The sequence below is a fragment of the Sturnira hondurensis genome, unplaced genomic scaffold (genome assembly GCF_014824575.4).
Source record: "Sturnira hondurensis isolate 20B ecotype Veracruz unplaced genomic scaffold, ASM1482457v3 Scaffold0018805, whole genome shotgun sequence".
Lineage (NCBI taxonomy): Eukaryota > Metazoa > Chordata > Mammalia > Chiroptera > Phyllostomidae > Sturnira > Sturnira hondurensis.
Genome location: NW_028091436.1, coordinates 889,659 through 915,608, shown reverse-complemented (window position 1 = coordinate 915,608; position 25,950 = coordinate 889,659).

The following is a 25,950-nucleotide window of genomic DNA, read 5'->3' as shown; positions in this document are numbered from 1 at the left end:
CATCGTGGTTTATTCGTAGAGCACACCTTCGCCACATTCGTGCCGCCGCACCCAGGTCCCCATGTGAAATCTGTGAATTTCCCTTTCCCAGGGCAGAGATTTCGGGCTGAGTCGGGAAAGGTCAAACGAACTGCTAACGCCCTCGTGACGCCCTTGAAATGACTGCGGCACCGTTGTGTGTAAATGCAAATAAGGCGATTTCCAATTTCAGTGCACAGGAAAGTATAAGACGCCGCATTGCGTATAAGTTTTCCGACAGTGGACGGATGGGGCCCTAACACCTGTGGCCACACCGGATTCCACTAACGCACAAGCTACAAAGGCAAGTTAATTTGGAGCCAAGTCGAAGGGGAGAGTAATGTGTTTTCTGAGAGGGAGAAACGGCCAGTGTTTAAAAATCACTTTCCTGTCCGAACCCCCGCTGAGGGAAACCATTTGGTTCACGGTGCGTCTCTTCCCCTTTACAGCGCGGACCCAGTGCGCCCAGGGCGGGCGGGCTACCGGGGCTTTGTCTGCTCAGCGTTCCCCTGTCCTGGGGCATCATCGCTGGTAGAAACTCGATTTTAAAGTGGGGGCTTCTTTTCCACGTTAGATTGTTTCTGTTGAGTTCAATTTCTGATTTGGATAAAGAACATTTCCGCCAGAGTTCAAATGGCATCGAAAAGGTTTAAAACGCGCCTGCACCCCCTGGAAGTAAAGATTCAACACGGACACCAGTGCGGTTTGAGGCCAGAAAGACTGAGTTTGGCCCACATCCCGGGAAAGCCGAAACCCTAATCTTTCTGTCCCACGTCGACCCCAGTCCCAGAAATAATTCGTCCTCGTGGTCCATCGACACGAACACATCGTGAGTTAGTTTGGACCATGAATTCGAACTGGAGACAGGCCCATGACTCTGGCTTTCTCTGGTGATCATTTCTCTCTCAGTTTCTCCTCCCGTATATGAACTTGGCACAAAGAACCTAAATTAAACCATACTGAGTAATAGGAAGTAATGGCGGATAATTTTTTATTGCTTCATAATTTGGGGGGTAAAAACATTTCATTTTAGGGTTTAGAAAGCATGGTGATATTTTCGTTACCACAGTATAATCCCTTTTCCTTCTAAGGACTTACAAAACGCAGATGATCAAAGTGACGGTAATATGTCCAGAGGCAAGTGACATTGATCTCGTTGGAGAGGTACGATTTTATTTATGGCTATCCATTGATTTTTGTTTATTTGGTGCATCAGTCAGGGCGCGTCAGGGCAGGCCCACCACACGCTGATCTGAACAGGCAGCATTCGCGAGGAAGAATTCTGAACCGCAAGAGGGCTGGGGGGGTGAGAGCCTCGCCGTGGGCCGTGAAGGGAGTGGAGAGAACACGAGAGGAGTAGCCACTGCCTGTGGGCTGAGGAGAGTGGGGACCAGTGGGCACACCGTGACACAGGTGAGAGGCAGGGGACAATGGTGGCTCCTGTCCACTTTGAGGTCCAGGGGCAGAAGAAGGACAGGTGTCGAAGCAGGAGGTGTGCTGAGGGACTGAGTGGCGGAGTCTCACCTCGCTTCCCTGACCATCCCTCTCGGCCTCTGTGGCGCTGTCTTCCTGTCCCTCTGCATTGCCGTGGACTCCGCTTCGTTCGTCTCCGCTCTCTCCTGGGGGTCTGTTTGTCTCCTGTGGCCGTGGAACCCAGTAGGATAACACGGGAAAGAACTGAGTGGAATTCCCAAGAGTTTAGGAGAGTGAAGCTCTAATTTTCCCCACATCTAAGATGGAAGTGAGGATGTTGGCATCACTCAGCACACATCTGTTGAAGTAAATGGAAATGTGTGCTGAGCAGACAACATAATACGTAAAAAACACATATTTAGAAGTACGTAAATGTTGAAAGTGGTGACGCTTGGGATCACAGGACTGGAAGGATGAGCTCCCAGAGAGACAAGCGGGGTCACCCGGGATGGGAGCTGGGCCATACCATGACGCTTCTAAAGGGAGGTTGATTTCAACCTGGAATCCTGTGCTTTGTGAACCAATCAGAAAGGAGAGATGGAAAAGCCAACTTCAGATCTATCAGGTCTCAAACTACATGATCATGCACTCCTCCTGGGGNGAAGCTCTAATTTTCCCCACATCTAAGATGGAAGTGAGGATGTTGGCATCACTCGGCACACATCTGTTGAAGTAAATGGAAATGTGTGCTGAGCAGACAACATAATACGTAAAAAACACATATTTAGAAGTACGTAAATGTTGAAAGTGGTGACGCTTGGGATCACAGGACTGGAAGGATGAGCTCCCAGGGAGACAAGCGGGGTCACCCGGGATGGGGGCTGGGCCATACCATGACGCTTCTAAAGGGAGGTTGATTTCAACCTGGAATCCTGTGCTTTGTGAACCGATCAGAAAGGAGGGATGGAAAAGCCAACTTCAGATCTATCAGGTCTCAAACTACGTGATCATGCACTCCTCCTGGGGGGGATAAGCTTTACCAAAATAGTGGCGCGAGTGAAAAAAAACCATAGATACTAGAATCTTTTTCTGTTTTATTTTGATAGAACTTTTATTTCTATTTTCTCTTTCCTCAGTCTCCTGATTACTAAGTAATATATATATACATTACTGTGATCGATGGCTTTCTATGATGTCACATGGAAATGAACACTTTTGCACCACAAAACCACATGCTCGCCTTTCCTCTCTCTCTCCTCTCAATAAAATTCTATCAGGAATCACAATTTCACAATTTTCACTGAAATTACACTTTAGTGTTCCCTTTTCATGCCTCTGACGATCACTGCTTTTTGTTATAATCTTGAGTTGTTGATTTCCCTTTAAACTCAAAAGCATGTTAGCTTGATTCTTCTCAAGAATGGAAAGCACGAACAGTTTCTTAATGTAGAAGGAGGCGTCCCGTCCCAGAAGACACCAGGGGCGGGTGCCAGAATCACCGCCACAGGCCCTTGACCCCCGGCCCATCCAACTCCAACCAGACCACCAGGCCCCTTTGTAATGGGTCACGGTCACACATCTCCATTCCGGGTGTGAACAACTGCTTTCTCGTCTCGAAAGGGGACAGCCCTTTCACAGCTCCAGTGGTCCCCACGCCCGTCTCCAGGCCTCGTCTCTTCTCCACCCTACTCTGGCTGCTCCGCACCCAAGACCTGGATCCGACAGGCCATTGTTGTCCCACGTGCACGGGCCTCCTGCCAGGAGCACTTGGACTGGCTGCGTCTCGGACCGCAGGGGGTCCCTAATGTCTGACCGAGCAGCCGTTTTTTCCCGGGAGCGACACCCTGTGACTTGGTCAGATGTGCCCTTCTGTGCGTGATGGACGCACAGCGACCAGGTGCCTGGGAGTGGCCCGTCGGCTTTTACACAAAACGCTTCAACCCTGTTGAGTGCCCGTGCTGATCCCCATGAACTGAGGAGTCTTTCAAAGGTGGGGCCACGGTGTTCCGACCACCACGCGTCTGGTGCTTTGTCAGAAGCCTGTGCCCGGCAGACGATGGTTTGGGGTTACCAATGACCTACAGAAGTATTCTAAAACTATTTATTTTTAACAATTGATTCAGAAACAGTTAGGAAAAGTCTAGTTAAAGTGTCCCAAATATGTTAGAATGAAGAACTAAGTACTTCTAAAAAATTCAGTTTCGTGGGTGATGTGTAGTGGGCTTTTGTTCCCAGGATGACCCACTACATTAGGGGCTACGGGACGGAGTGTATCTGTTTCAAAGTTTGAGACCCTTATATTTTAATGCCGGGATGATTTTTCTCAGCCCTCATCCTTTTTTGTTCTGTTTTTCTAACTCTGTTAAACTTTCTCTACAGTTCCGGAAGGATAGTGATGGACAAATAAGGACATCGGCTGGATTTCCTTTTCTTGGTCACTCATTCTTCTTCTCCTGCCGTACCTTCCCCCTTGGCCGAATATATCCGCCCTCAGGTTGGAGGAGGAACTCTTCTCCAAACAGTGCACTTGGCCTTGTGATGACAGACACAAGGCCAGTAAGAGGAAACTGAGCATTTTTGGGTGCATTTGAAAGCAGCTGTAATTGAAGAAGAGTTGGCGTGCGGCGTGATGTTGATTTCAGGAGGACCACGTCATTGTTGGACCTTTGTATACCCGACGGGGCAATCACTGCCTAGGAACCAGGTGTCCCCACGAGGAGTTGTCAGGATCGAAGGACCACGTGCTGGCGCTGTGCCGTAGGGCTCCGTGGATTGTCCAGCATCTTCCCTCCGCGACTGGGTCGAGTACACGGCTTGCCGCTTCGTGGGACTCTGTGAGTCGAAGGTGTCCATTACAGGGGAGGAGAGAATTTTTCACTCCGCTCACTGTAAAACCTTGTCTCTAAAACCAGTGGGAACCAAGCCCGCGGTGGCAGGCCAGTGTTGAGAGGAGACATGGAAGGTGCTGGGGGTGTGGCCTTTAAAAATTAGGAGGTGATTGTGGAATTCTAGAGGGTACGGAACGCACAGCCATTCCCAAAGCGAGTTCCACTACCCCACCAGATACGAATAAACTGGGACAATGCTTTCGGAAATACCAGATCGCAAACTCTTTGAGATGGGAAAGCGTTTGCCTTCCAGCAATGAAGGGGTGAGCAGCCAGTCAATAATATCAATAAAAACCATCGATCGATGACCATTTAAAACATGTCTGCACCCATTTTCCCTATTTTATAAACACCCACACTGCGTACCATCTGCTGATTTATTTTAATTCATAAAAAGACTGTATTTAAATCCAAATGGAAGTGGCAGAATCAGAACAGAAGAGAGAGGGCCGGGGAATAAACTGAATACGTTTCAGATATGACTTCTAAAGGCAGGCAGTGTAAAGGCTGTAATTTATTGGAAGCACAGAACTCTTAAACCCAGTAATTACAGGCCATCTGCTGGGAGCACAGCGCCGCTAAAGCACATTCATTGTCCTGTAATATTTCCCGGCCCCCCCAAAATACGCCTCGTTGCTGATACTCCATTCACACTGCAGAGCCATTATTAGCTGCTAATTCAGACAATCAGGAAAAAGACAACGAATGGGTGACCTTTTCAGCAACGTCAGTGCGTTCTCGAGAGGGGGACTCGCCCTCCAAGGTCAAGCCCATGCAAACAAGGGCAAAGCTCCTGGCTTAAGCCTGAGCAAGGCCCCTCCTCAGCCTTCTGGGAAGGCTGAGAAAAACCAGCCATCCGTGACGCTTTCCGTAGAAAAATAAAAAATTCCCTCTGTAATTAACACAGACAATTCGGTCATGGACAGTCGTGGATACGTTCAAACCGTTATTTCTGTTTTACTCCAACCTGTGAGAACGGTTAAGAATCACACCGATCGGAGCCAGAAAACACAGTCACTTCTCACGGCAAAAGGGTGGGAGTTGAGCTGACGGCTCCTGAGGGGGCCCCTTTCGCAAAATATTTCCAACCCTGTCTGCCAAGCTAACGCCCCCTCCTCCTTCCTGCCTCTCTGTTTCTCAAGAAATTTGAATTTTGAAAGACATGTGGTACTCTTGGCCTTTTGTAATGTGGAATGCATTAAGAGAAAGCCCATAAATAAACGCTCACATGTTCTCATGAGAAAGAAAGCAGACACCTTGAACTGACCTTCTCGCCATCGGAGGGGCGAGGGAGCCCACCCGTCTGGGGAACAGAGCAGGGGAAGCCGCGAGGGTCATTGTGACCGGGACACTCTCCCTGTGCTTCTGGGATATGAGGGGCAGGTTCTCTCTGGGGTGGTCCCGTCGCCAACGCAGGAAGGAGGGAGAAGAAAAATGGGTCGGGCCGGATGGACGCCCGGTCAGGAGTGGGCGAGCCTTTCCCCCAGTCTGCGAGTCTCCAGGGAAGGAAGGGGAAATGCACACTGATTTCATATCAAGTCCCCGGAAGGAGAAGTGATTCCCTGGGCGACGTGACACCCTGCAGACTAAGAGCCACAATGTTGTCGAAATGACAAAGCTGCTCATCCACCTAAACTAACTTCCATGTATGGGAGCTTCACAGTCTCCTTGCTTTAAAACTTCTTTCTTCTTACGGATTTCCGTGTAGCTACAGGTGAGGATGTGACCGCTGGGCGCGCTGTGTACATTCATTTCCCGTGGTGTGCCGTTCTTCCGTCAACCCGTGTAAGGCCAACCATTTCCAAAGTGTCTCTGTCGTATTTTTTTTTCATGTAAGAAAGCCCCCAAATAGGTTGTGCAAGCAATTCTTTGTACACGTTTAGCTCAAGTGTTGAATTTTCACTATTCCGTCGTCACCCAAAATAACACAGAATTCGCCCCAACAAACCTCACACCACCACGCGTGGTTTCCCGGCAGCTTGCGCGGCTCTCAGGGGCCCTGGGCGCAGGAGCAGAGACGCTCACGTGAGAAGACGTGTGGGATCGCAGACGTACAGACTCGGAGACTGTACTCACGCCTGCACACGCCGCAGAGGTGTGGGGAGTCCGGGGGGGGGGGAATGGGCTGGGGAAGCAGCCCCGAGAGCTTGCTCCCCAGCGCTTGATCGAGGCACCTAGGGAAACAGCAAAACAATAAAAAATAAAAAGTAAAAAATAAACATGAAAGAGGGATGCTCCAAGTCAGCCTAAGATAACAACCTCCCACCGGGAGATTCCCGGGGTCTCTGGGCAAAGCTCCGTACAGAACAGACTTGGAAAGTAACGATCGATTGTCTACAGATTGGACCCTCGCCGGGGGCTGGTCATCCATGAGGGTCCCTATGAAGACTCTGTGATGCAGTTCAAGGGGCAAAGGAAGGCCCTAATGTAACTTGAGTTCCTTTGCCACGGGGGTGGGAGAACACCCTCTGTGTCGCACGTGCCCCACATGGGGTGCATTAGCGCCTGTCTCCTGCGAAAGCCCCACGTGCTGCTGGAGGCGGCCCTGACGGCCACCCAGAACCTTCTGCAGCGCAGAGCACGGACCGCGGGCAGTTCTCCAGGTCTCTGTCCCTGTGGGGTGGCTCCAGGCAGGCAGCTTCCCTGAACGCAAATGCCCTCAGTCCGTAGCACCACGCGGTTGCCTCGTTCCAGGCTCTTCACCTCTCACGTTGATCCACACTTGCACACATCACACGTGCATTCCCGTTGTCACCGCTCCACTGAAACCACGCTGGCGCAGTGAGGCTGAGTGTTCTGGTTAGAACCGGGTGGTAAAGGGGGCCTTAAATATCATGCAGATGGCAAGCCCTGCTCTGAATGGACAGCCCGGAATGGCCTCGGCTCCAAAATGGGCAGGATCCGGGCACGTTGGGGTGTCTACCTTCCGAGGGACGGACGGCAGGGCACAGGGTGGGTCAGACACCCGGTGCCCAGAGCGCAAGGCGTGCGCGTGGGAGTGAGGGACCCCCGAGGGACAGGAGGCCCTGCTCCTCACTTCCCCTGGAATTACCGTCCACTCGTGAGTGTGGCTCGGGTCCAGGGAGCACCTTTTCGTTGCTGAGTCAGATTCGTGGGCCTCCCCCACCGCCCCCGTCTCTGAGAAGCCAATGTGGGCATCACCCTCCTAATCGACGCACACGCGCCCTGAGAGACGCAGCAGAATGACCGGAAGCACAGGTCGGGGGGGCTCTGCTGTCTGGGGTTCCAACTCCGCTCTGTCTACACCCCCGGCCCCGAGCGGCTCACCTCACACTCCTGCGTCCCCAGCCCTGGGCTTGCCCTGATCCCCGTCACGCACCAGGTGGGAGGCGCGACGCTAGGTTTGTAGAGTATTTAGAACAGTATCTGTCTCGTGATAATGGGCCTTTAAGTATTTTAAGGACTCCACGGACAGAGAAGACCACTTGGAGCTGCTCCGTGGATCCAGAACCCATGTTCTCCTCATTTTGGGGGGCTCTGAGTGAGCCCCGCCCTCTGTCATGAGGCACCGAGAGTGGGGGGTACGCATGGGTTTCAGACCACAGGAACCTACCTGACTTTGGAACCTACCAAACTCACATATTTCTGCAGTTTGATTTCCATTTGCTCTTGGCAAAACACACATTTTCCCCCGTGACGAGAAAGACTCAGAAGAGATAACTGGATATCCAATACCCATCTCTTGCAAAATAGCACTCCGATGCAAGGAAGGTAAATGAACCAGGCTCTCGGTGATTAAATCTCTGTGAAATACACAAAGAGACAAACCCTGGGAAGGGCGAACAAAAGTGCCGTAGAAACCCGTGTCCAGCCGAAGCCCTAAACCTCACTCACCAAGCTCCCGAAATACCTTGGGCCTGTTTCCATGGGCGCTTGGTGGGGCCGGGCAGCCCGTTCATTACTTCGGGGACATTTAAACACATTTACGTGCCCTTGGCTTTCGCCTGATTTTATTAAAAGAAGAAACCCTGAGTGGGTTTATTTTCATATTTGCATAATGAAAGTATTAATATCCATTTAAAGGTCAGTCCTGGAGGTGCTCCTGCCCAATTTAAATGATATTTGTGTGCCGGGCATTCAATATGTCCGGTGTGTTTTCTGACAGTGGAATTAAATTGTCTAAGCTATTCTGAACTTGGCCCGTGCTCGGAAACGACCTGAAGTTCAGTGCCGAGCGTTTAGGGCGTGACTATTTCAGGAAAGAAATGAATGCGTTGGCCCGTAGCCTGTATCCCATGTTACCTGGGAAATCGCCTGCCACAGGCCAAGAAGCGTATTTTTTCTTAATAAATGGTTGTACGAAGTCATGATGTAAAGTGCAAGGACACGAAGACGGGGTGAGGGGACTCTTCCTCCCGGGGGAGGCAAAATCCCTGGGAGGGACTTTATAGTCTTTTCCATTTTTGCCTTCTAGAATTTCTTTAGTAAATAAACTAACAGTGTTCGAATTAAACCCCGCCTGCGTCCCTGCAGCGTCCATAGTCCCTTCACGGCAGCCCGTGTTTTTCAGCCGAGGCACAGGCTCCAATTCTCAGCCCAGCTCAGGTGAGAGTCGTTCTTCCTGTTCTTTTTTCCCGTAAAAGATCCCACGAACTCTACATGGTTATAGGTTATGTCTGTTTAGGAAAATTTGGTGGGACTGAAGAGGTAGCCGCCCGTACAACATGACCCTCCCAATTTACCCTACCCAGTTCTCTTCCAGTCATTGCCGCTGAAAAAATTAAAGTAAAAATAATAGGAACCAAGGCTGACATTGGGTAAGTGAACCTATTCAAATGAGGAAGGGCTGCAGAGGAAACACGATTTTTAAGCGAAATTACCATTTTGTATCACAGGACCCATTACTGCCAACTAGTTAGCACGGACCCAACTTCAGTAGCGTGTGATGGCAAAAAAGAAAAACCTCCCCTTGTGAGATCATTTTACTACATATTTACTTACAAAATGGAAACACACTTCCATCTGTTAATTGTGTTATTCAAGTAAAGCTTTTGGAATTACTCGAATTGTACTGTTTTTTCCCGACAGGTAGGGTTGTTCTTTGATCCGCCTCGTAAACTAGACCCGCAGGGATTTCATGACACTTTTGAGAACCAGTCTCACGAGGCTCATTCTCCAAGTGCGATCTGCTTGCATTGTAGGGACTTTGGGTTTCTGTTCTCACCGGGGACCCAAAGTGGCCAGGGGGCCGGTGCATAGGCTGAGGTGGCCCCGGGCCCAGGGGCTCGCTGCGGGAAATGCGGACAACGGTGAGCAGACCCCAGTCAGTGGGAGAACTCGGCGGAGTCAGAGAGGCGTGCCCTGGGCTCCGGTGCCCGCTCTCCAGGTTCCTTTCTTCACCCCCCACTGTGCAGTCTTGGGAATAATTCTCACGTTAAGTCTGAGTCTTAGAGGAAAACTCGTTGAAAGGAAGTCTACAAACATCTGCTCGGGAGAAATGAGGCCGCGGGAGGCTGCCTGGGTCTCCAACGGGCTCAGGAGCCCCGTGGTCCAGATGCCACGGAGAGAGAAGTGAACTCAGCAGCTCTGACCGCACAGCCCTGCTGAGAGAGCAACCTCGATAACAGGGGGTGAGCGAGGAGCCAGGCTCGTGTGGCAATGGAGCCCCACCGAGCTGTGACGGAATCTCCACGCACGCAGCGTGGATGCAAACATCTTTGTGGAGAAAGTGTCTAAAAGCAATAATTACTTACCACCTCTCAAACAATGTCAGAATTATTCCCTAATTAGAACACATTGGCAGGGACAAATCTTGTGAGCTATTATTGATGCAGAAATTCAGAAAGCACTGGGGGAAAAAAAGCACTAAATTTTATCCTGGGACAGGTTTACTGCCTGTACTGGAGGGCAAGATCCGCTCTCCCCAGAGTATGAAAGTATGCAGAAAATTGCATAATGTGTGTGCACGTGCTTGCCTTTCATTTTTCTGAAGTTAGTTACTGTTGGTTTAGTGTTTTGCACACTTCTGTCCATCTGTATTTACTGTGATAAATATCTGTTCAGCAGACAGTCTGTGCCAAGCACGTGTCAAGCACCAGGAATGAAAATCACTGATGTCTGCTCCGGGAAGCGCTCAATGTGCTCGACACAGACAGATCGTGAGCTCGCACGAGGTTACTCTGGGGTGTGCTGGAGACGCGACAAGATTTCCGGACGAAATGTTGTGGGGACACAAAGGAGGAAACGACCCTGATGGGACGAGAGGGGAAGGACCTTCCAAGCAAAGAAGAGCTGCGATGTGGACATTGAGGAAGGGAGAACGGGCCTCGCACTCTAGAAAGGATTTTGGTGGGAAAGATCTGAGCGATTCTTTAGCTCGCTTGCATCGTGTTCAAGACGGAGACCCCAAGGCTGGGCGCTGCCCGGAGACGGACAGAAAAGCCAAGGGCAGTCGAATCCCGGGACCTTGGTTTCCAGGCTCCTGGACTCTTCTCTTCACACAGGACTCTGTCCCCAAATCCGTGTCCCTCTTCTCAGGTCTCACCTCCATGTCCAACCCAGGCCCCTTAACATATGTTCGTTATTGAACAGGAAATACTTAAAAATCTCTGTTTACAGGTGGCGATGATTAAAGCCAAAATCTAGAAGGGGTATTCTTTGTTCTTCTTTCAAGGTACCCCATGTATTTGCTTCACCCACGAGGAATTGCGATATTGTTTATCTGGACACCAGTTATTTGGCACAGAGCACGGTGTCAGACAACACACCTACGTGTGGACTGACAGACGCCCTTAACTGACCAGTGTTATCTATTATTTAAAACGTTCCTTGACACCCATACGCATCTGATGCCTGCTTCCTATACTCTGGCAACTTTGAATCGTGCCTTTTGCCATTTGGTCAGACGTGTAAGTGTCCAAAGCACCAGAGGTGTGCCCATTGGGAAAGTGTGGGGTGGCGGTCTGTGCTGAGGCTCACGGTCCCAGCGTAAAGAGCGGGCGGAGCTGGGGAAAAGGTCTTCCCTCGGTGGCCTGTTACTGACGTGCAAATTCTTCTGCTCCCTGCCGTTGCCTTGGTGGAGTCCTGTTTGTTCTCAACTCTATAGAAAACTGCCCTCAGGGTGTTCGTGGGCCTCCGCATATTTCAAGCATACGCTTGCCTTTGGACGCTCCGCCTCTCCAGCCCAGCAGACAGCGACCTCGGCGCCCGGGGGTGGAATGCGGCCGTGCTCAGCAGGCAGGTAGCATGAGCAGAACATTGCAGCCGTTGAGATTTAGTGTTTTTTCCTGTCACCAACCGATACCACTGCAGGCTGGAATTGGGAGTTTATGACCCAGGTGACTGTGCTGTTGATCAAATGTGTACGTACAGAAGGTTTTAACAGATTCACAGAACGGAGTGAAATGGCCCCGCACATTATTTGGACCATTCGAAATAGTGACATTAGTCTGGCCATATGGTGATCCAATGGCCGTTATTAGCTGCTCATTAATTAGCTGGTATAGTAGCAAGCACGTACAGGTCGACTTGGGAGAGCTGCAGAAATTGTCCTTATTACGTTGTCCCCGCTGTCTTTCTAAGTAAGCCAGTGAATACGCTTTTCACATACCTGATTTCATTACTGCTGGGACTCCACTTGCTCTATTAATTAAATGCCGATACAGTTATCAATATCAGTGGAGGCACTTTGATGCCCGTGTAATCAATACCGCTGTCATTTGAAGGTAAGCTGGAATGCTTATCTCAGATCACAGAAACCGTCAGATCTTACAAGGGCTTCTCTTGGTTGGCGTAAGGGGTGGTTTTTATTTTTTTTCCTTTTAATCATGAACAAAAAATGGTTTAGCCTGTTAACAATGATTCTGACACAGAGCACCTCAGAGCATCTGTTGCTGCCCCACTTTATTCTGGCACATTGATTAAGCTTAAATGTCCATCTTCACATTTGAAATGCTAGGGAATCCGATGGGAAATGAAATGTGGTGTCTTTTGCATTGAAAGTTTTGTGCACATTGAAACCGAAGAGAGGAGTCATTCCCACTTCCTGCGGAATTACTTACACCCAGGACAGTAACCACACTAACCGATGTTCCCCTTCAGGGAAGTGAGGTGGCGGGGGTGGGGCGGGGCACGGCCGTGTCCTTGTCCTCTTCTGAGGGCAAAAGCGATCACTCAACCCCTCCACTTGTTCCCGTTTGAAAACTAGTGTGGGGGGATGTCTGTCAGTTCTGGGGGAACATAAATAATGAGGCCTTCCTTGGTTGGTTGTGTGAGGATGGTGGCCGTTCCAATGCGAATAGAAACCCTGTTTTGGCCCTGAACTCCCCACGACCCACCTCAGAGCCCCTCCCGAACAGGTCAGAATGTAGATGTTTTGGAACCAAACGCAGACGAGCCTAGACGGCCCAGAATTTTGACCCAGAGCCCAGGTCTTCACCAACAGGTGGACGCAGGGTCTCCTTCCACTCGGCGGGCGGGGTACAGCATTGGAGAGAGATTCCAGGGTCTCGGTCTTTTTGCCTCCGGTTCCGTCGGGGGAGGACACGGAGAAGGCAGCTGGGACCTTTGCTCTCCTGTGAGTGTGTGGGCCCGAACGCCCGCCCTGCGTGGGCTGCGGACCGTCACACAGTGGATGCACCGAGAGCGTCTCTGGCCGGACCGGGCTCTCGAGGAACCAACGCTTCCTCGCAGGGGAACTCGTGCGAGATATGCCCGTCCACGCTCATCACGCGTGCGTGCTCACAGGGCCGAGCTCCTAATACATTCTTCCCATCACGCAGGTAGTCTCATAATGCTGATGTATAAAGACATAGCCCGGTATTCTCTCCAGCTTAATGATTTTACTTCTTTGGGTATAAAAACATAAGGAGTATAGGCGTACCGACCAAGCTTTAAATCTGACTAAAGAAACTTCAGGGGCTTCCTCGTCCATTTGGAGCCGAGCTGATGGTCTCTCCCTGCGGGGAGTCAGTCCCTGTGGGTAGGGCAAGGGACACCTGAAAGGGCGACCACGCTGGACCGTGTGAACACCGTGCAGTGTTCTGTGACAGATTTCAGGGGCGTGACCTTCAGCTGGTTACTCTCCAGACGAAGGGGGAAGAAGAGGCCTGTGAGACGCGAGATAAAACAGAAAAGGGGGGAACGGTCACCGTAAACACCCCCTATTTCCAGATGACCTCTTCAGGCTTGTTAATGGCCACGGTTTCTCTCAGCCCAGCCAACGACACAGCTCCAACGTCCACGTGTGAAATTCACACGTGCGCGATGCCACATCTGGGAAAGGGGGGCTTGGCGGGGGGAGGGGGGCTTTGGGAAGTCGTCTGCGAGCTCAGAACCCTCATGTCACCAGCATCACAGAAACGCCACTCTCCATCACTTTGTGTTAGTTACAATGTGAAGCTCGGAAGGCAAACTTCTGTCCCAGCTGGGAAGCAGTTTTTGTCTCCATTTCCCCTCTGCTGGCGACAGCCCTAGATTGCTCCCATTAGTGTGTAACAGAGAACAGTTATTATTGCGGACATCCAAACGGCTGACCTTCTGCCGATGAGGGTCTCACCATATATATGTCTATGGACTTCGTCTATGCACAGGTGAGATGAACTTCATCAACGCTTTTGCTGTTGACCGTGTCCTGTGTGTCGTGTGGATCTGCCGCGAGGAAAGACACGGAAACCTTTTTTGAAATGGGCGCTTGTGTTTGAAAAGTTTGGAACCAGGAAACACCCCGATGGCCTTGGCAGTACGTCGCTGTGAGAACAGGCAGAAATGTCTATGTAATTCGTTTTTAATAAATGCATGTTGAAAGTAAATACGAATAAATTAACTCCAGTCTCCTGCGCTTCCCACGCACTAGGTATTTCTGCTTTAACGAGGCCTTTCGAAGTGAACTCCAAGCTCCGAGGCGTGTCCACCTCCTCCGGCGGTGCCGTGCTGGTCTCTGGGTAATGGAGTAGCGAATGGACACTTTCTCTGAGAACTGGGCATGATTTGGGGGTGAACCTGCAGAATTCATAAACTGAAGAATGTCTTAAATTTTATATAACATAAACTGTAGCTGTGTAGCTGCGTGTATATATATATATATATATATGTATATGTGTGTGTATGTGCGTGTGTATACGCAGTAATACAGCTACAATTTTAAACTGGAAATTGATTTTAAAATCACGCTGAGAATCAGCCAAACTTCTGTGTCTCCTCCTCATTTCCAGCTTTGCTCATCACTGCACAGTTGTCTGCTCCTTCCCGGGTGTCCTGGGGGGCGTGGACACCTCATGTCCCGTGCAAGGACTCCCCGGCCTTTGTGGAAACTTGCACAATGACATGCGTGTGTGGACACCCCTGGCGTGATGTCTACACACTTGTCATTTAACCTTCACCAGCACAATTTTAAAGGGCAGAAAAAAACACTCCCTGAAGTTTGGATTCAAAGCAGAAACAGCTTCACACATCGACACTTCTCTTCCTGTGGGTGGAAAAATCCCGTACAGCAGATGCTCCAACCGCAGAGAGCATCGGACACGGTGCTGAATTCAGTCTTCTTTCACGGGAGTTGCGGGGTGGGGGGGCACACCTTCCCAGCAATGCCAGGCCCCCCAGAGACACCTGGCTTTGCTCCTCCCAGGTCTGATAAAATGCTGACGTGATACCTATCCAAGCACTTTTTCCTGAGCACCTGCTACGTAACCCGGGTCACCTCTGTGCGAGGGACGTTTGTGTTCCCGGCTTCCCAAAGGAGGGAACTCGACCTTTGAGACGTTGTGTCATGTGCGAACGTGAACGGTACCTAAGGGACATATCAGGAAGCTATGCCAGGTGGCCTGGTTCCGAAGCACACGTTTGGGCCTCTTTATCACAATGCCTGCTCGATATGTCCTGGGTTCGAATCTCCAGCCTCACCCGTGGCAATTTTCCAAACCATTTTTCTGTCTGGTTTGGACTCTGGTAAGTCACTGTGCATTCTACACGCAGTGACTGATGGCCCGCTCGGTGTCCGGCGGGACTGGTTCTTCTGGCCCGATAAACACCTGCTCTGTGTTACTCTCACATAAAGAAAACAGTCGACTTCCTTTTTAAAGGCCACACGTTTGTGTCCTTCCCATATTTTCTGAAATCCAGCAATAAAAGATAATGGATATGAGCTGAGCGCACTGAATATTTATGGCAAATTCTGAAAAGAGTACACTTTACCTTCTTAGGTTGTCTAATTGAGATGCTATAAATCACAACTGTATCAAATATTTTAGCCATAAAAAGGGATGTACTGGTGTCCTTAAGAAGGTAGCTTGTTTTTCTAATAGAATGATCCTTTATGATTTTATTAGGAGTTTATTTACAGAAGCGAATCTTCTTTTCTTTTTTCTGCTAGTAAAGTGCTTTCAGAAATAAATTACTTCAGTTCGGGTGTGATGGATGGAGACGTTAAGCGCAGTCTGGTGAACTGTGCCTCATAAGTCGTAGTCACTTAATTTTCTGAGGAATTATCTCATAAATTTTGAAATTGGGCAGGGGCTGCTAAATATGGCCACGTTTGTCATCCCGCGGTAAATGGGCACGTTGTGGGGATGCTAAACGGAGCCCGATGGGTCTGCGGTTCTTCTCTGCCGGCAGTTTTCCGTGTTTAATTCCGAATGGGCGCCCCGCTAACCCTCCGAGTTGGATTGGCCCGTGGATCCGGTCTCAGCGAAGGAAACAGGCAGGTCTCCGGGGCCCAGGAGAGAAGCCTCTTTCAGAACCGTGGCAAGTGCCGCGGTGATGGGTCCAACGGTGACCCTCCCAGAATGATTGACAGGCCACGGTGGTCTGGATCTCCCAGGTGAGCTCCAGCTGCCAGAGTCGGAGGCGGGGGTGGGGGGGGCTTCAGGAGGCTGTGACCGCAGATGTCAGCTGGAGGCTGCGGTGTAGGGACTGGGACACCAGAGTCAAGCCCCAGCCCCAGCGGCTGCCTGGACCCTGGAAGCGGAGTCTGGCCATCGCCACTCCACTCCCACAGATGTCCCACAAACCGGAGACTTGATCCCGATAAGTCAAAATCCTCACCACCACCGTGGTCCCCCGCCTTCCCCAAAGCTAAGTCTGGCATCTCCGTGAACTGTCAGCAGGAAGGGGCCGCAAACCTCGGTCCATGAACTTCAGCCTCTTGGTGTGTCTAGTTTGAAAGGCGTCCCGGCGGCTTCCTCCCACACCCGACCGTTTGGGCGCCTCGGACGGCGGTGTCTGTGTGTCTGGCTGGCTTTGCAGATGATACTCCTGGCGTTTAAAAACTCAAAGCTTCCCAAACTGGGCAAGGGATGAAAAAGGCTCTGGGACTAAAATAGGGGTTGAAGATACCACGAAAATAAAAGCAAAACAAAGAGGAAAACAGCAGCGCAAAGCCTTTCCCTATTTAGAGCTACTCGTTAGTGGTGGTAAGATGTAAAAAGTCATGACAATTGTTTAAACAGAGGCAACCATGTGGACTGCCCAGGGGGATCATCTGAAATGTGATTACTTACCCCACGGCGTGTTGAAATTCGGTCGAGCATTCTGGACCTGTCCGTTCATGGTCCACCTTGGAGCCCATGACGCTGAGTTCGGTTCTTCAATCTTAGCAGATCCTTTATGCAGTACACAGCCGGCCCTTTTCTCTCGCTTGCTTTACTGTGAGAACACAGTGTGTAACACATGGGACATACAACATACGTGTTGGCTGTAGCATCAGGAAGGCTCTGGGCTACCAGCAGTTGTTGGGGCGGCGTGGGGGGGCGTCCAAAATTTTAAGAGAATTTCTATGGCGTGAGCAGTCAGTGCCGCTAACCTCCATTGTTGAAGAGTCAACTCTCATTTTTCTGACTGAAAAATGAGTACATCTTCACCAGAAATAGGGAAAATTGAAACACACGTTAAATAAACCAGACGTCAGCTCTAACTTTACCATGTGGCGATAGCGTCCATCAAACGGTCTTGTCCTCACATATCCACTTGCCTACATTTTGCAAACATGAGATGACTTCACACTGGTCGATGTGTCCCTCCACATCTGGCAGATTTCTCAGAAAAGCAGGGGACACAAAGTGACAAATAAAGGTAACTACAGGTTCATGTTATCCATCTTAAGTAGACGATATTTATGGAGTGAGATAACTTCGTGAGATGCTCATTGCAGGCAGGCATCCTGCTATGTGTTCCATTCGCCTGGTCCTGTTGCCCTTGCCTGTTTGACACACCTGTTCACTGTTCCCATCGCACGCCCGCGCCGGCAGGTGGGCTCCTGAGCGCAGGGCAGGCTCAGGGTGCCTGGTCATCCTGCGAGCGAGGCTGCCTGGGAGCAGCGCCGGCCAAGCCAGTCACCTGGGCTGGGAGACGAGGGGTGTGTACTCTCTCGTAAGGAGGGCAGGGACTGGGAAGTTCAATCCACGCTCGGTGCTTTGGAGGAAACGTCTTGGAAGTGGTAACACACGCTGGTTAATACTCGTGGTTGCCAACGAGGCAGCGCGTGGGTCCCCACTTCGCAGACGAAGGAACTGAGTCTCCAGTGCGTTACGTGTCTGGCGAAATGCCGAGGTCGGCCCCTCCGTCCCGTCCCTCTCACCTTCATGAGGACGTCTTTCCAGCTCACCGCCGAGTCGATGGGCCACCCAGGTTTGTGTCCCTGTGAGTGCCGAGCGCAGTGGCTTGCTTGTGGCATTGATCGGTTAGATTATGTGAGCCGTAGTAGCTCAGTTCTTTGTCAGCTATTCGCTGACCATTCATCTGGACCCGGGGGCGTGAATGGTGGTGGACACCGGGGATGCATCCACGCAAAGACAGCTTTGTCTTCGTTGCCTCTACCGGGAGTGGGGATCACTCCATTCCCGAAACCCAGAATTGTACCCCCTTTCTCTCGCGCGGTTTGAGATGTCCTGGTGAGTTTTTGTCGCCCTAAGTAAAGTTGCCCACAGACAGGAGTGTCGGAGGACATTTTATCGTAGGTGTGATGGACCAAGATGGGAGCCAGAGGGAGACTCTGAGAGCCTTCTGTTCCAGGATGCGTGGGGGTCCCTCCCACAGAGTCACTTTTGGGAGTTTATAGTTCCCCCCCGTCTTTCCAGCCCCTTCCATGTGAGCCTTTACAGCGGCAGTCCTTCCAGAAAAAGGTGATTAGTATTTCCTTCCGGACCCTTGGAGGTCAAGAGGAGGAACTTGTGACTGTGAAGGTGGACACGGGCTGCCTTGGTGCCTCGAAATGGCTGCGTGTGTCCTGCATCAGGGTCAGGAGCCATGTGCAGACTGGGCACCCGTGGCTACCCTGTCACCCCGGGGCCCCAGGGGCGGAGCGCCTACGACACACCCCTCCACAGCGTCACTGCCTTTGCGTTTCTACCTTTTCTGCCTCTGGTCTTTCTTCGTGGCTCACAGTGGCTGTTCTTCCGCGAGTGCTTTCTGCATACATCATCTCCACAGTCTTTTCGTCTGGTTCATGCTGCCGTCAGGCCACCGTGTCCCAGCTCCGTCCCAGAACGAACATTTATGGAGACCCAGTGGACGTCGGGACTCGGGAAGAATCAGACGTGGCCATTACCCTGCACACACGGTGTGCTCGTTTCAAGCTCTCACTCCGTCCCTTCACTGCTTCGCAGTGTCCCCCGTGGCAGAGTCCCACAGATACAAACAACTCATAGCTGCGCTTGGTTCCGGTTGTCATTTGTTAAATTGGTCACCTTCAAACTTTTTAGTGCGAATATTTCTGATGAATATTCAAGCTAAGATAAACACGACTAATGAAGAAAAATCACCGTTCCAACTTTGAGATAAAGTCACGGCATTCTATGTCAAAACCAAGATTTCAGGCAACTTGGAGCTTGGTCAGAGGGTTTGGGGGAGAAGGGAGAACGAGGTGGTCTGACACGGTATCGCCAGGTGTCCCCTGTCCCCTCCCCCGTCGTTCTTGTCTTTCCTTGTGGAGAAAACACCCCCCTCCCCCAGAGTCAAGGTTAAGTCCTCTGGTATTCGTGGCACGCCAGAGGCTGCACCACCCACATTCCCTCTTCAGAAGGAAGTAGAATGTCAGGAACATAAACAGAGCTTCATATATGCTTAGATGAGCTTAGTACGTTTACAAAGGAAACCAAACATTAATCTAGGCTCTGCTCGACGTCACTCTTAACTTGGATAGATATAGAAACAGAATAGCCGTTGGAAGCTGAGTCGATTTTATGTTTCATATTTTACCTGAGAAATAAATGGAACATTTGCGTTATACTTACACATATATCTACATTGACCTCAATATAAAGAGGATTCATATTTGCCCTGTTGCATAATCAAAAATGCCGTTCATCTTAGCTCAAAATGTATTGCAAGGGCCTGCCCTGAGCACTTCGCCGGGGACTAAATAAGGAGCAAACAGCGGCACAGTCTTCGCCGTAACGAACCTTCGAGTCCACAGTGGGGGCAGAAATGAACTCACACACGAAGGCGGGAGGAGAGAACGCCGACATGCGTGCCGCGAAGCACCCTTGATCGGGGGTTCCGCGTCCTGGTGGTGGGCTCTCAGCACGCAAGAGCGTCGCTCTGGTGCAGGTTTTGCAACACAATTTCCTTTTCGTTCTTCTGTGTCCTTTTACAATAGTTCTAATGTCTTACCAGTCGAATCTACAAGCACTGAATAATTTTGTCCAACACACCCAACAGCGGCCCTCAATGCAGTGACCCTCTTGTTCTCCTGGGTGTCTTGATGGTAAAGATGAACTCGGCGCAGCCTTAAAGCCACGCCCTAAGACGGCATTGAGCAGCACCTGTGGAGGAGAACGGGGCTGTTGCCCTGGTCGGTTAGCATTCTAAATGTGACAAGCACATAAAATAGGTCCTTTGTAAAAACATTTTATTGCCCCGAATTAACTCATTCGAGGGTGACTCTATCCAGCTACTTCTGTGGCAACCGCGGGGAGAGTGGGGTGCGGAGTAACCCCCCCCCAGAGCTGAGTGCTTTCCTCTGGCCGAGCGAACTCGGGGAGGTGAAGCCCTCTGTCCCCTCCCTGGGCAGGTGGCAGGCACACCAGGGACCTCGTCACCTATCCGTGCTCCCTTCCCTGTCTCTCTGTGTGGATTTTACCTAATTTCCTGTCTCTCATCCTTTATAGTATTTCCTTACCAATTTCACCTTTGCTTACATCCTCTATGATTTGGCTTATCAATGCTTTATACTCACACCCATGGGGTGCCTTTATGTTCCTGTCTGTATTTTGGAAAACACCGGGCAGCCCCTCAACAAGACAAGGAAACACGGACTGTGGGTGTGATGGAAATTGCGGGCAGGGGGCCAAACAGAAGAGAGCGGTTCTGAGAAAGGCACCTGGAGACCTGCTTCGGGGGACCCTGTGCTCTGGGGCAGGTGCCCACTGCGCATGGGTGGGGGTGGAGGGGAAATGCCAGGAGCTGTGAGCCAGGCAGAGACCCCAGGGCGCTGGGAGAGGGGAGACGTCCAGTGACCACCGTGGAGGGCACGAGCTGACAAAGCAGGCTTGTCACCGAGCGTGGGAATAGCTCTACAGATAATACAGTTGATTTATTTATGACCTGAGGAGGCAGGATCACAGGTTTCTCCTATAATTTAGAAGATTGTTGTGAGTTGCTCAACTTCTTCGACCCCAGAGGGCCTCCACGGTTACTCGAAGTCGGCCAATGGGAGCCAGGCAGTGAGCAGGCTCGGCCCGTCTGTCTAGTTCCCGGCTCCCCTGAGTGACAGTTTCCAGGCCACCGCCCGGCAGGCCCAACATCTCCCATCTCGCTTGAAATAAATCTACTCCAGAGTCCCCTGCCAGCATCCGGGGTAAACAGAACATTCCCACGGGATTACTGTGGAAGCGGACCATGCACCCTTCCCCATTTTTTAAAGTCAAGTCTGGCTGAAGGTGAAGTTGATTCTTTGGGGGTTTTTTTTTCTTCCATATTAAGATGAATACGTTTCTGGCATCTCAGCTCTATTGAGTGTAGCCCGCTTTTGAACTCAACCGAACTAGCCAATCCTTCGGGGGACTCAGTACTGGTGCCAACCATCGTGCCCCTGTGCCCTGGCGAGGGCAGCGGCGCTGATCAAGGCAGCCCCCCTCAGCATCGCGCCTGCCTTCCTTGTTCATGGACGCAGAATGCACGCAGTTGCTGGAGACGGGCCTCCGGAAAGCAGCGCCTGCTTGCCCGCCCCTCCTGCGGAGAGCTCGCGGTCAGCCGCTGCCCGGAAGCGTCGGCGCCCATCCTCACAGCCTCTCTCCGGTGTCAGAGCCCCCAGTTCGCACAAACGGGTGGCGTTTGTTCGCACAAACGTGAATGGCGGCTCTGCTTTCCCCACTGTTTTATGGGCTTTGTCTGGGGACTTAGGCCACAGCCACAGCCAAATTCGCGGTCTGGTGCAACATTTATAGCTTCCTCTTCCTGGTTAGTTATTAATTGAATATTTGACCCTGTCATTGTAAAACATCTGAGGAGCCCCTATTGATCACAATGGAAACAACGCAATCACTGTTTCTAGGTGGGTTTTTTGCCCCATCGTGGTTTATTTCCCCCAGGGTGAAAACCAATTTAATCCTGAATTAAATTGCACCCACATTTTCTGCTCAGAAGGCAGAATCTGTGTGACCAGCCGAGCAAGCTTCCAAAGTAATTAGTTCTCCCCCGGCTCTTGCTCCTTAGTGGGTCTCCATTTGACCTAAACCCACAAAAACCCAGCCTTCCTAGGCCCACGTGGCTGCCACTGGAGGGGAAGCCCGCCCTTCTCCAAGGCTGCCTTGTACCATCACCTTCCTACCCAGAGCCCCAGGGTGCCCAGTGCCACCCGCTGCCTCCTCGTCCGTGCACGCCCTGCCTCCACTCTCTGGGCTGAAGCACCTGGGCCCTGGCAACGGCCCCACCGACTGGCAACCCCTGATCCCCTCCTGACGCAGGGCAGCCTGAGCCCGCTCCTTCTGTGAGAGCACACCCAGTTTCAGTTGTCTGGTTTCTGTCTTTGTCCACTTTCAGGTTAGTGCCCCAGAGGTAACACTACAGCTTACGTGAGGCAGGGAAATAAGAAGCAAAATGAAACAGGAAAAGGAGGGGTAGCCTCCTTGAGATCTTACCATCATTATCATAAAACTCATTTTTAAAAATTCAAGGAGAGTTCACTAAACGTCTGCTTCCTTCCAAATCCTGGACCCGTTTCCGTGTGGCTTCTGGAGCAGAACCCAGTGGGACCCACCACCCTGACAGGGGCTGAGCGCCACGCCGGTCCCTCTGACAGCCATTCCGTCTGGCGTGGCCCCGGAACAAACCCCTCTCTGCCCCTCCTCGGCCCCGGAGCACGGGCTGACCTCGGACGTATCGAAGGCTGCCCGGTTGGCTTCTCCCAGTGGGCTTTGGCCAACGGGGCTCATGGGTGGAAGACCAGGGACAGGAAGAGGCAGAGATCAGGGGCTTCGGAAAACCTTGTAGGTTCCTTTAACTCTGCGCACACCCTTCGCCGGGAGTTCTCAGACAAACTGAGTTGTGTCTGTTCCCAGCCAAGGTCATGAACGATGCATGATGGTTCTGGTCGGTTCCTGGCTTGTGGTTCAGCTCAGGCTAACAAAGGTAGGGGGAGCCTTTCCTTGCGCTTGTTCAACACCGAAGTGCGTTAGTAATTCATCTCTGTGCTCCTGAAATGGGAACAAATGTTAACGCGATTAATTTATTTATGACTGGAGGAAATACGGTAATAATTTATAGCTCTTCCCCCCCTCCCCAAATCATGACACCTCTCTTAGGACAAGTGGAAATGTGGATGGCTCTTTTTTACTTTTGTTCAAAATAATACATCATGACGTTTGCACGTATCTTTCAAAGCTTAAGTGAGGCTTCCTCGAGGACTTCCACTTTGGTGTTGAGTACAATGGTTTCCGATTAGATTCCTCCAGTCAATACAGCTCATGTTAGCGTGGCCCTGCTGCGCCCTGGGGCTGTGACCAACGAAACCGCCCCAGTTCTTGCCCCTCGAGGAGTTCGTGGCCCGGGGGACAAGTAAGCCTGGAGCAGTAAACACTTCATTACTAACTCGGGTGGAAAAGAGAAAGAACAGGGTGAGCTGAGGGAATGAGAGAGGAAACCCCTTCTAAATAGGGTGTTTGGTTAGCCCCCGTGAGAAAGAGACACACGCTGAAGACCGAGGGGAGAACAGGACCTTCCTTCGGAGCTGGGCAAGCGCATTCTGTGCGAGGAGAACCAGTGAAATTAGGCAGGTGGGGTCTTAGGGCCTTGGGGTCTTAGGTCTGAGAATACAGAAGGCCAAATGGCCGGGGACAGGGAGGGACAGAGAGCCGGGAACCCGGACGTGAGCAACCCTGGAAGTCATGGGCTTTATTGTCAGCACGTGAAGAGGGCCTTGGGCGGGGTTCGTGAGGACAACAGCATGACCTGGCTGACGTTGAGGTGATGAACCTGAGCGTTTTGTGAGGGGCATCAGGGAGCCAAACAAGTGTGTCCCCTGGGAGGGGAGAGGGGACAGTGGAGTGTCGGGGGTGGGGAGTCACTGATGTCCACTCTGGAGAGCGTTGGCCCCCCCCCACCCGGTGGCTTCGGTGGGAAGAGCAATGCTATCATTTCATCTCTGAGGTCGGGCGGCGGCTGTGATCTTGAGCTGATTTCCGGGCAACGGTGGGCTTCCAGCTGGCGGGGAAGTGGCTGAAAGGCTGGTGTCTCAGGAGCCGTACATGGTGGGGGGTCAGATGCCAGCATTTCCTACCAGGCGCCTCCAAGGACAGTCTGTTACTCCATGTCCTGGAGGCGCCTGGGATCGTCCCTCCCTGCCACCGGGTCCGTGCCCCATGCCGGGGCAAGCCCAACCCTGCGACCGTATTTAAATTGCAGCCTCGTCTTCCCACCCCTCCCACCAGTCCAGTCTTGCCATGGTCTGTCCTAAATGTTACAGTTCCCGCATCTCTTCAAAAGTGTCTGGGGAAGGGGGGCTCAGCTGCCTCACTGGAATTCTGGGCAAATTCTCTGTCCCTCCCTCCGGGTGCACCCCTGTAGGGAAGGTGCGTGCTAACCTGGTCTGCCTCCCTTTTGGTACTTCCGCCTCCGTTTCCCTCTCTGGCTCTCTAAACACCCCTGGATGTCCTTTTCTTGCTGTTCTGATACTACATAAATACAGAGATTTTTCCATTCGTTTGCTCCAGTTGGGATCATTCCAAGTGCCAAACTCATGTCTCACTTGACATAGCCTCGTAAATCAATGCCTCAGAAGCATCTCAAACTCCATCTTTATATTTGCTCTCCCTCTGGTCACCCACCAAAGCCCCCCAGCCTGTTCCTCCCTGAATTTTGTCTCTCTGAAAATGACACCAGGACAAGCCCGGCCGTTCAGCCGTCGATTGTAATGACGCTTTGCCTTCTGACCCGCCAGAGACAAACGGGGACACTGCTGTGACTGCATTGTCAGGGATCACCCAGAACGGGCTCGGTTTTCTCCGTCTCATCATCTTTGTTGCCTTTTGCTTTGGCTCGCTTCCCTCCACCAGGAGCCGGAGGAGACAGAGCCCCCGGGCGTGCAGGCTGTGGACAGAAGCCCCCGTCCACCCCCAGGGAGGGGTAGCCACGAGCGGCTCTCCCCTGTGGCGGATTCCAAGTTCATTCCCTGCTCATTCCAAGTTCAAACCCACTCAGAGGGAAGGAGAGTGAGGGACCCCCTGGTCGTTCCACCGCGTGGCCGGGCGTCCTGGGATTCCGTGGACATGTGAAAGTCTCCGCCCTGTTTTTTCTTTGTGAGAATATCCAGGTCTGCCAGAAACAGCTTCAAACCCAAGCAAGATCAGCCTTGGGCCTACGGCATGTGATACTCACATTCCTTCCCTGCTCCTTGTCAGAGAGGAAGGAGATAAAGTCAAGTATTTCCATTGCCTGTGCCTGTCCGTGCAAAGCAACTGGACAACAGCCCCTGACCCAGCCCCGCACAGATGGAGGGCAAGTCCACAGGGTTGCCCTCACCTGGCCTGTGCCTGCGGAGTCATCACCAAGATCTCGTCAGTTTAAGATCTTGCCATCCAGGCCGAGTGACTAGAAACAAAAATGTAAAGGGCGAATTATATTTGGTTTTAAAAATGGGACAGCCAGAGTATTCTCAGGAGCGAGAAGAAGCTGGCGTGGGTTTAAATGAGAATAACCGACAGAGCCTGGGAAGGTTTTGGGGGGCTTGGGGGAGCTTTTGCTATTTGAGAACATGAGGGGTGCTCATCTAACCTATGATTTAACTCCAGGTGGCCGGGCGGTCCTGGCTTTTGTAGCCCTTACATTTACAAGCGCCTCAGATTCCCGGGAAACCGATCACCCTCTGAGCCCCAGTAATTTGGGGGATGGTCTGTCCCCCCAGAACCACGTGGGATCTAACTAGTTTTCAGTGTGATCTCTTTTCAGAAAATGTCTTCCTCTGCGTCCCCAATGGGCAAGTTTTCCCTGTAAACCAAAGTCTCCCGGCTTCTTTTCGGTCATTTCTCACCTGCTTCCCCGTCACTCTGCTCAGCCTTCTCCGGGTGTTATTCTCGCCCGTGGTCAGGAATTCACAGCCACCCTGTGAGTCTCTAGTTTCAGGAACGTTTCATTATCGACCCTTCACAAAAACCTGCACGACTCTGTTTCTTAATTCGTGCGGAAGCATTTCCACCCTCCGTAGGTTTCCCCCAAGTTCCTGGAGGCACTTTGGAAAGTTCTC